Below are 11,925 nucleotides of genomic sequence, written 5' to 3' on the forward strand. Positions count from 1 at the left end.
CCTCACCCTCACCCTCACCCTAACCCTAACCCTCATCCTAAACCTCACTCTAACCCTAAACGTAACCTTAACCCTCAACCTCACCCTCACCCTCACCCTAACCCTTACCCTGACCCTATCCCTCATCCTAATCCTAACCCTAACCCTAACCCACACCCTAACCCTAATTTTACCCTCATGCTAATGCTCAAACTATCCCTAACCCTAACCCAAACCCTCACCCTAACCTCACCCTAAAACTAACCCTCACCCTAACCCTCACTCTAACCCTAACCCTAACCTTAACCACTCCCTCCCACTCCTACTCACCCTAACCCTTACCCTGACCCTATCCCTCAACCTAAACCTAAACCTAACCCAAAACCTAACCCTCACCTTCACCCTAACGCTAACCCTCATGCTAAAGCTCAACCTATCCCTAACCCTAACCCTAACCCTCACACTAACCCTATACCTCAACCTAAACCTAACTCTCAACCTAATCCTGACCCTCACCCTAATCCTCTGGCTAACCCTAAACCTAACTCTTACTTAACCGAAACCCTCACCATCAGCCTCACACTAACTTTATCCATAACCTTACCCCTCAGCCTAACCCTCAACCTAACCCTAACCCTCACACTCAACCTGACCAAAATCCTTACCGAAACCCTTAGCATAACCCTCACCCTCACACTAACCCTCACCTTAACCCTTATCCTCACCCTAAACCTAATCCTAACCCTAAATCTCACACTAACCCTAACTCTCCCCCAAACCCTACACCTAACACTAAACCTAAACCTCACCCTAAGCCTCACCCTAACCATAACCTTAACCCTAACCTTAACCCTAACCCTCACCCTACCACTCACCCTAACCCTAACCCTAAACCTAACCCACACCCTCACCCTAAACTTCAACCTAATCCTTATCCTCACCCTACTCTAAACCTAAACCTAACCCTAACCCTCACCCTAATCCTAACACTCAATCAAACCCTAAGCTTAACACTAACCCTAACCCTCAACCTAAACCTCACCTAACGCTAAACCTAAACCTAACCCTCACAATAACCCTAACCCTAATCCTAACTCTACCCCTCACACTAAACCTAACCTTCACCCGTAACCCAACCCTACCCCTCACCCTAACCTTCACCCTAACCCTACAACTCACTCTATCCCTCAACCTAACCCTAAACCTAATCCTCACCCTAACACTAACACTAAACCTAAACCTCACGCTAACCCTCAACCTCACCCCCACCCTAATCCTCACCCTAAACCTAACCCTAACATTAAACCTAACCCTCACCCTTACCCTATCCTTAAACCTAAACCTAACCCTAACCCTGACCCTAATTCTCACCCTAACCCTAACCTCAACCCTCACCCTCACCCTAACCCTGACCTTCACTCTCACGCTAACCCTAACGCTTACCCTAACCATCACCCTAACCCTCACCATAACACTAATGCTAACCCAAACACTCACCCTCACACTAACCCTCACCCGAAACCTTACCCTTACCATAACCCAAACCCTAACCCTCACACTAAAGCTAAAGCTCACCCAAAACCTAACTCTAAAACTCAGCCTAACCCTCAACCTAACGCTAAACCTGACCCTAATCCTCAACCTATCCCTAACCCTCACCCTCACCATAGACCTCACCCTAATACTAACCCTAACCCTAACCCTATCCCTCACCCTAAACCTAACCCTAAAATTAACACTAACCCTCACCCTTACCGTAACCCTAACCCTAACCCTAAACCTGACCCTAATTCTCACCCTAACCCTAACCTTAACCCTCACCATCACCCGCACCCTAACCCTCACCCTCACCCTCACGCTAACCCTCACCCTAACCCTTATACCCTCACCCTAACCCAAAACCTAACCCTAACCCTAACCCTGACACTAACCCTAACACTCACCCTAACCCTAAACCTAACACTAAACCTAAACCTAAACCTAACCCGCACCCTAAACCTTACCCTGACCCTATTCCTCACCCTAACCCTAACCCTAAACCTAACCCTAACCCTCACCCTAACCATCACCCTAACAGTAACCCTAACCCTAACTCACTCCCTACGCTTCACCATAACCCTAACCCTCACCGTAACCCTAACCCTACCCTTCACCCTACCACTAATCCTAACCCTAACCCTAACCCTAACACTCACCGTCACCCTAACCGTAACCCTAACCCCCACCCTAACAATACCCCTCACCTGCACCCTAACTCTAACACTAACCCTAACCCTCACCCTAACTCGAACCCTAAACCAACCTTAATCCTCACCCTCACCTTTAAACTAACCCTAACCCTAACCCTCTCCCTAACCCTTACCCTCATCTGAAACCTTGCCCTAACCATCACCCTAACCCTAACCCTAATACTAACCCTAACTTTCACCCTAACCCTAATGCAAACCTTAAATCTCACCGTCACCCTAAACATCACCCTAACCCTTATCCTCACTCTAACCATGAAGCTAACCCTAACAAAAAACCCTCACACTAAACCTAACCCTAATACTCACCCTAACCTTAACCCTAACCCAAAACCTCACTCTAACCCTAACCCTAACCCTAACCCAAACCCGCACCCTCACCTGAACCCTCACCCTCACACTCACCCTAAACATCACCCTAAACCGAACTCTCCCCCTAAACCTAACCCTATCCCTCACCCTAACCATAACACTCACACTCACCCTCACCCTCACCCTAAGCCAAACCCTCACCCTAACCATAACCCTAATCCTAACACGCAACTCAACCCTGACCCACGCACTAACCCTAACCCTACCACTTAACCTCACCCTAACAATAACCCTAAGCGTAACCCTAATCCTCACCATAATCCTAATATTATCCCTCACCCTAACTATCACCCTAACACTCACGCTAACCCTAACCCTCACTCTAACCTCATCATAACCCTTACCCTCACACTAACACTAACCCTACCCCTCACACTAACACTCACCCCAACCCTTACCCTAACCCTCACCCTAACCCTAAAACTAACCCTAAACCTCTCCCTCACCCTAGCCCTCAGCATAAACCTAAACCTAACCCTAACACTCACCCTAACCCTAAGCTTCACCCTTACCCTCACGCTCACCCTCACCGTCACCCTTACCCTCAGCCTAACCCTAACCCTAACATTAACCCTAACCCTCACCTTAACCCTCACCCTTAACATTACGCTAAACCTAAACCTAACCCTAACCCTGACCCAAACCGTCACACTAACCCTAAACCTAACCCTCACCCTCACCCCCACCCTAAACCTTACCTTTACCCTCACCCTCACCCTAACCCTAACGCAAACCCTAACCATCACCCTAACCCTCAACCTAACCCTAATGCAAACCCTAACACTCACCCCACCATAACCCTCACCCGATCCCTTATGCTTATGCTAACCCTAACCCTAATCCTCATACTAAACGTAACCCTCACTCAATCCCTAAACCTACCGCTCAGCCTAACCCTCACCCTAAACCTAACCCTAACCTTAATCCTCACCCTATCCTTATCCCTAATCCTAACCCTCACCCTCACCCTAGACCACACCCTAACCCTAAACCTAACCCTCACCCTAGACTTCACCCTCACCCTAAACTTCACCCTCACTCTAAACCTATCCTTAACCGTCACCCTAAACCTCACCCTAAACCTAACCCTAACCCTTACCCTCACCTGAACCCTAACCCTCAACCTAACCCTAACCCTCCCACTACACTTAACCCTCATCCTTACCCTAAATCTACCCCTCAGCCTAACCCTCACCCTAACCCAAACCGATATCCTAATCCTCAACCTATCCCTAAACCTAACCCTTACCCTCAACTTAACCCTAACCCTCACCCTAATCCTAACCCTCACCCTCCCCTAACCCTAAACCTCATCCTCACCCTAACCCTCACCCTAATCCTAACCCTAACCCTCACCCTAAACGTAACCCTGACATTAACCCTCTCCCTAAGCCTCACCATAACCCTAACCCTAACCCTGAGCCTCACCCTCACCCTCACCCTAACCCTAACCCTCACACTAAACCTAACCCTCACCCTTACCCTAACCCTCACACTAACCCTAACCCTAAGCCTAACCCTCACCCTCACCGTAATCCTCACCATAAACCTTACCCTCACCCTCACCCTTAACCTCATACTAACCCTAATCCTCAACCTAACCCTAACCTTAACCCTCACCATCACCCTAACACTCAACCTCACCCTCATCTTCACACTAACGCTAACGGAAACCCTAAGCCTCACCCTAACCCTAATGCTCGTCCGAACCTTAAACCTAAACCTCAAACTCAACCTCACCCTAACCCTAACCCTAACGCTAACCCTCACCCTGACCCTAACGCTAACCCTAACACTAACCCTTACACTGAACCCAACCCTACCCTTAGCCTAAACGTGACCTTAACCCTAAGTTATCCCTAATCCTCTCCCTATCCATAACCCTAAACCGAACCCTCAACATCAAATTAGCCCTCACCTTAATGCAAACCCTAAACCTAACACTCACCCTAACCATAACTCTCACCCGAAACCTAACCCTCACCATGAACCTAACCCTTATCCTAACCCTAAACCTAACCCTCACCCTAACCGTAACCCTAAACCTCACCCTTTGCCTCACCCTTAGACTAACCTAACCCTAACCCTAACCCTCACGCTTACCCTCACCCTAACCGTAAACCTAACCCTCACCCTCACACTAACCCTCACTCTAACCCTTACCTCCACCCTAAGCCTAACCCTAACCCTAACCCTCACCCTAACCATAAACCTACCCCTCACACTAACCTTCATCCTCACCCTAACCCTAACACTCACCCTAACCCTAACCCTAATCCTACCCCTACCCCTCACACTAACCCAAACCCTCACCCTCACACTCACCCGCAGCCTAAACCGAACCCTCAACCTAACCCTAACCCTAATCCTAACACTCAGCCTAACAATCACCCTAACACTCATCCCAATCCTAACCCTCAACCTCTCGCTAACCCTCACCCTAACCCAAATCTAACCCTCACACTAAACCTAAATTTCACCCTAACCTTAATCCTAACCCTCAACCTAAGCCTCAACTTAACCCTAACCCTAAACCTCACCCTAAACCTAACCCTAGTCTAACCTTCACCCTCACCCTAGACCTCACCCTAAACCTAATCCTAATCCTAAATTTCACCCTAACCCTAACCTTCACCCTAAACCTAACCCTGAACCTCCCACTCACGCTCACTCTAACCCTCACCCTAATCCTAACACTAACCCTAATACTCACCGTATCTCTAACCCTAACCCTCACACTCACCCTAGACCTCACTTTAACCCTTACCCTAAACCTAACCCTTTCCCTGACACTAACCCTCACCCTAACCCGAAACCTCCCACTAAACCTAACCCTTATCCTTACCCTAAACCTACACCTCAACCTAACCCTTACCCTAACCTAAAACCAAAACCTAATCCTCACATTTTCCCTAACCTTAACCCTTACCTTCACCTTAACCCTATACCTAAACCTAACCTTAAACCTCAACCTCAATCTAGCCCTCACCCTAACTCTCACCCTGACCCTAACGCTCACCCTAACCCTAACTCTCACCCTAACCCTAACACTAACTCTCACCCTAACCCTCAACCTAACTGCAACCATAAACCTAACCCTCAGCCTACGCCTCAACATTACCCTAACCCTAACCTTAACACTCACCCTCACCCTAACCCTCACCCTAAACCTTACCCTGACCATATCTCCCACCCCAAACCTAACCCTAAACCTAACCCTCACGCTAACCCTCACCCTAACCCTAAACCTCACCATAACCCTCACCCTAACCCTAACCCTCACCCTCACACTAACCCTAACCCTAACCCTAACACTCACACTAACACTAAACCTCACCCTAACCCTAAAACTACACCTCACCCTAAGCCTCATCCTAATCCTAACCCTAACCCTTACCCTAACCCTAACCTTAACCCTAACCCTAAACCACACCCTAACCCTATACTTCACCCAAACTCTCACCCTAACCGAACACACACCCTCACCTCAAACATGACCCTAACCTTAACTCTGAGACTAATCCTAACCCTAACCCTCACCCTAACCCAAACCCTCATCCTAACCTTCACCGTCACCCTAATCCTCACCCTAAACATAACACTAACCCTTCCCTATCACAAACCCTCACCCTCTCCCTCAACATGACCCTCACCCTAACCCTAACCCTCACCCTCACACTAACCCTAAGCCTAACCCTAACCCTAACCCTAACCCTAACACTCACACTAACACTAAACCTCACCCTAACCCTAAAACTACCCCTCACCCTAAGCCTCGTCCTAACCCTAACCCTCACCGTCAACCTAGCCCTCACACTAACCCTAACCCCAACCTTAACCCTAACCCTAAACCTAACCTTCAAAATCAGCCTCACACCCAAGCTCACCCTAAACCTAATCCTAACCCTAATCCTAAGCCTAAACCTCACCCTCACAATCAACCTAATCCTAACCCTAAACCTCAACCTATCCCTAACCCTGACCCTCACCCTAAAACTCACCCTAACTCTAACATTAAACCTCACGCTCACCCTCAGCCTAACCCTAACCCTAATCCTAATCCTAAACCTAACCCTCACACTCACCCTCACCATATACCTAACCCTTACCTAACCTTCCCGCTCCCCCTCCCCCTCCAACTCACCCTCACCCTAACCCCATCAATAACACTAACCCTAACCCTAACATTAACCCTAAACCTCACCCTAATCCTTATACTCACCCTCACCCTCACCCAAACCCTTAGACTCACCCTAACCCTAACCAAAACCCAAACCTCAAACTAACCCTAACCCTCACCCTAACCGTAACCCTACCCCTCACCCTAAGCCTCATCCTAACCCTAACCCTGACCCTCAACCTAACCCTCACCCTAACCCTCAAACTGTCGCTAACCCTCCCCATCACCCTAACCCTAAACCTCACCCACACCCTAATCCTCAACTTCACCCGAACTCTTACCCTAACCTAACACTCACCCTCAACCTAAACATCACAGTAACCCTATCTCTGAGCCTAACGCTAATCCTAACCCTCACCCTAAATCAAACCCTCACCCTAAACCAAACCCTCACCCTAACCGTCACTGTCACCCTAATACTCAGACAAAACATAACTCTAACCCTTCCTTAACCCAAAACCTCACACTCTCCCTTACCCTCAACTTAACCCTTACCCTCAATCTAGCCCTCACCCTAACCCTCACCCTAACCTTACCTCTAAACCGAAACCTAACCCTCACCCTCACCCTCACTCTAACCCTAACCCTCACCTTAACCCTAACCCTAACCCTAAACCTAATACAAATCCTAACCCTAACCCTCACTCTCACCCTCACCCTAAAACTAACCCTAACCCTAAAACTCACCCTCACCCTCACCCTCACCTTCACCCTAACCCTAACAATAACCCTAAACCTAAACCTAACTCTAACCCTAACCCTCACCCTAACACTAACCCTAACCCTAACCCTCAAACTGAACCTAAACCTAAACCTCAGCCTAACCCTCACCCTCACCCTAAACCTAACCCTAATCCTCTCCCTATCCCTAACCCTAACCGTAACCCTCAACCTCAATCTAGACCTCACCCTATACCTAACCCTAAACCTAACCCTCACCATAACCCTAACCCGCACCCTAACCCTAACCCTCATCCTGACCCTAACCCTCACCCTAACCCTAACCCTCAACCTAACCCTAAACCTAAGCGTAATCCCAACCCTAAACCTCCCCTACCCCTCACCATTACCCTAACCCTCACCTTAAACCTTACCCTGACACTATCCCTCACCCTAACCCTAACCCTAACCCTAACCCTCACGCTAACCCTCAAACTAACCATACACCTCACCATAACCCTCATGCTAATCCTAACCCTCATCCTAACACTAGCCCTTACCCTAACCCTTAACCTCACCCTAACACTAACTCTAACCCTAACCCTCAAACTAACCCTAACCCTCACCCTAACCCTAAATCTACCCCTAAACCTAAGCCTCATCCTAACCCTATCCCTAAACCTCACCCTAACGCTAAACCTAACCGTAACCGTAACCCAAACCCTAAGCCTCACCCTCAATATAAATATAAACCTAACCCTAAGTCTGAGCCTAACCCTAAACCTAACCCTCACCCTAATCCGAAACCTCACCCTAGCCCTTACCCTCACACTAACCCTCACCCTAACACTAACTCTAAACCCCAACCCTCACCTCAACCCTCACCCTAACCCCAACCCTAACCCTAATCCTAACACTAAACCTCACCCTCACCCTAACCCTAACTCTAACCCTAACCCTCACACTAAACCTATCCCTCACGCAAACCATAACCCTACCCCTCAGCCTAACCCTCACCCTCAACCTAACCCAAACCCTAAACCTCACCCTATGCATAACCCTAAACCTTACCCTCACCCCCACACTAGCCCTCACCCTTACACTAACACTAACCCTAACCCTCACCCTAACCATCACCCTCACCGTAACAGTAACCCTCACACTCAACCTAACCCTCAGCCTAAACCTAACTCTAACATTAATCCTAACCCTAAACATCACCCTCACCCTAACATTAACACTAAACCTAACCATAACCCTAACAGTCAACCTAACGGTAACGCTAACCCTAACCCTCACCCTCACCCTAAACCTCATCAAAACCCTTACCAGAACCCTAACCCGAACCCTAAACCTAACCCCAACCCTCACACTAATTCTAAACCTCACCATAACCCTAATCCTAACCCTCACCCTAACCCTCACCTTAACACTAACACTAACCTTAACCCTAAACCTCACCCTCAGCCTAAATCTCACTGTCACCCTAACCCTCACCCTAATCTTAACTCTCACCCACACCCTAACTCTCACCCTCCCTCCAACCCTCACCCTCACCCTAACACTCACCCTCACCCTAAACATCATCCTAACAATAAGCCTCACCCAAACCTAGACCTAACCCTCACCCTCAGCCTAACCTTAACCCTAACCCTAACATTAACCCTCACACTAACCCTAACCCTAACCCTAACATTGACCCTAACCCTCACCCTAACACTAACCCTAATCCTAACCCTCAACTTCATGCTAACCCTCACCCTAACCCTAAACCTAACCCTCACACTAACCCTCACCCTAACATTCACTCTAACTCTAAGCCTCACTCTCACCCTAACCCTCACCCTAACCCTTATGGTCACCCTAACCCCAACCCTAACCCTAACTCTACCCTCACACTAAACCTAACCTTCACCCGAACCCTGACCCTAACCCTCAACCTAACCCTCACCCTAACCCTAACACTAAACTTCATGCTAACCCTCACCCTAACCCTAAACCTAACCCTCATACTAACCCTTACCCTAACACTCGCTCTAACCTTAACCCTCACTCTCACCCTAACCCTCACCCTAACCCTTACCCTCAACCTAACCCTCACCCTAACCCTAACCCTAAGCTTCTCCCTAAAACAAACACTAACACTAACCCTCACCCTCAACCGAGCCCGAGCCCTAAACCTAATCTTAACCCTAACCCTCACTCTAGCCCTAAACTTCACCTTAACCCTCATCCTCACCCCCAACCTAACCCTCACCCTAAACCTAACCCTAACATTAACCCTCACCCTCACCCTAACTCTCACCCTTAACCTAAGCCTAAACCTAAACCTAACCCTAACACTGACCCTAATACTCACTCTAACCCTAACTTTAACTCTCACCCTCAACCTCAACCTAAACCTCCCCCTCCCCCTCACGCTAATCCTAACGCTAAACCTAACCATCACCCTAACCCTCACCCTAAACCTAATGATAACCCAAACACTCACCCTCAACCTGACCCTCACCCGAACCCTTACCCTCACCCTACCCCTAACCCTAACCCTCACACTAAACCTAACACTCGCCCTAAAACTAACTCTACCACTCAACCTAACCCAAGCCCTAACCCTAACCCTAATCATCACCCTATCCCTAACCCTAACCCTAGCCCTAACCCTCACCCTAACCCTTACCCTGAACATATCCCTCACCATAACCATAACCCTAACCCTAACCCTCACGCTAACCCACACCCTAACCCTAAACCTCACCATAACCCGCACCCTAATCCTAACCCTCATCCTAACAAAAACTCACCCTAACCCTTAACCTCACCTTAACCATAACCATAAAACTAACTCTACCCTAAAACTAAACCTGACCTTCACCCCAACCCTACTCCTAACCCTCAACTTAACCCTCAACCTAACCCTAACTCTAAACTTCATGCTAACCCTCACCCTAACCCTAAACCTAACCTTCAAACTAACCCTCACCCTAACACTCACTCTAACCCTAACCCTCACTCTCACCCTAACCCTCACCAAAACCCTTAACTCACCCTAACCTTAACCCTAACTCTAACTCTAACCCTCATACTAATCCTAACCTTCACCCGAACCCTAACCCTAAACCTCAACCTAACCCTCACCCTAACCCTAACCCAAACACTAACCCTAACCCTCACCCTCAAACTAGCCCTCACCCTACACCTAATCCTAACCCTAACCCTCACCCTAACCTTAAACTTCACCCTAAACCTCATCCTCACCCCCACCCTAACCCTCACCCTAAACCTAACCCAAACCTTAACCTTCACCCTCACCCTAACTCTCACCCTTAAACTAACCCTTCACCTAAACCTAACCCTAACCCTGACCCTAATTCTCACCCTAACCCAAACCTTAACATTACCCTCACTCTCACCCTAACCCTCACCCTCACACACCCGGAAACCCAACACTAGACCTAACCGTCATCCTAACCCTCACCCTAACCCTAATGCTAATCCAAACACTCACATTCAACCTAACTCTCACCTGAAGCCTTACCCTCACCCTAACCCTAACCCTAACCCTCACAGTAAACCTAACCCTCACCCTAAAACTAACTCTACCACTCACCCTAACCCACACTCTAACCCTAACCCTAATCCTCACCCTATACCTAACCCTAACTCTAACCCTCCTCCTCACCCTAGACTTCACCCTAACCCTAACCCAAAATATCACCCTAACCCTAACCCTCACCCTAACCCTAAACCTCATGCTCACCCTGACACTCACCCTAACCCTAACCCTAACCCTCACCCTAACCCTCATCCTAACGCTAACCCTAACCCTCACCCTAAACCTCACTCTAACCCTAACCCTAACCTTAACCCTCACCCTCAGACTCACCCTCACACTAACCCTTAACCTGACCCTATCCCTCACACTAACCCGAACCCTAACATTAACCCTAACCCTCACCCTAACACTAACCCTAATCCTCACCCTCAACTTCACGCTAACCCTCACCCTAGCCCTAAACCTAACCCTCACACTAACCCTCACCCTAACACTCACTCTAACCCTAACCCTCACTCTCACCCTAACCCTCACCCAAACCCTTACCCTCAACCTAACCCTAACCCTAACTCTAACTCTAAACCTCACACTAAACCTAAACTTCCCCCGAAACCTAACCCTACCCCTCAACCTAACCCTCACCCTAACCCTAACCCTAAGCCTCTCCCTAACCCAAACACTAATCCTAACCCTCACCCTCAACCGAGCCCTCACCCTAAACCTAATCCTAACCCTAACCCTCACTCTAGCCCTAAACTTCACCCTAACCCTCATCCTCACCCCCACCCTAACCCTCACCCTAAACCTAACCCTAACATTAACCCTCAGCCTTACCCTAACTCTCACCCTTAAACTAACCCTAAACCTAACCCTAACCCTCACACTGACCCTAATACTCACCCTAACCCTAACTATAACTCTCACCCTCAACCTCA

This window comes from Dipodomys merriami, unplaced genomic scaffold, assembly GCF_024711535.1.
Source record: "Dipodomys merriami isolate MVZ:Mamm:240054 unplaced genomic scaffold, mDipMer1.0.p SCAF_88, whole genome shotgun sequence".
Classification (NCBI taxonomy): Eukaryota; Metazoa; Chordata; class Mammalia; order Rodentia; family Heteromyidae; genus Dipodomys; species Dipodomys merriami.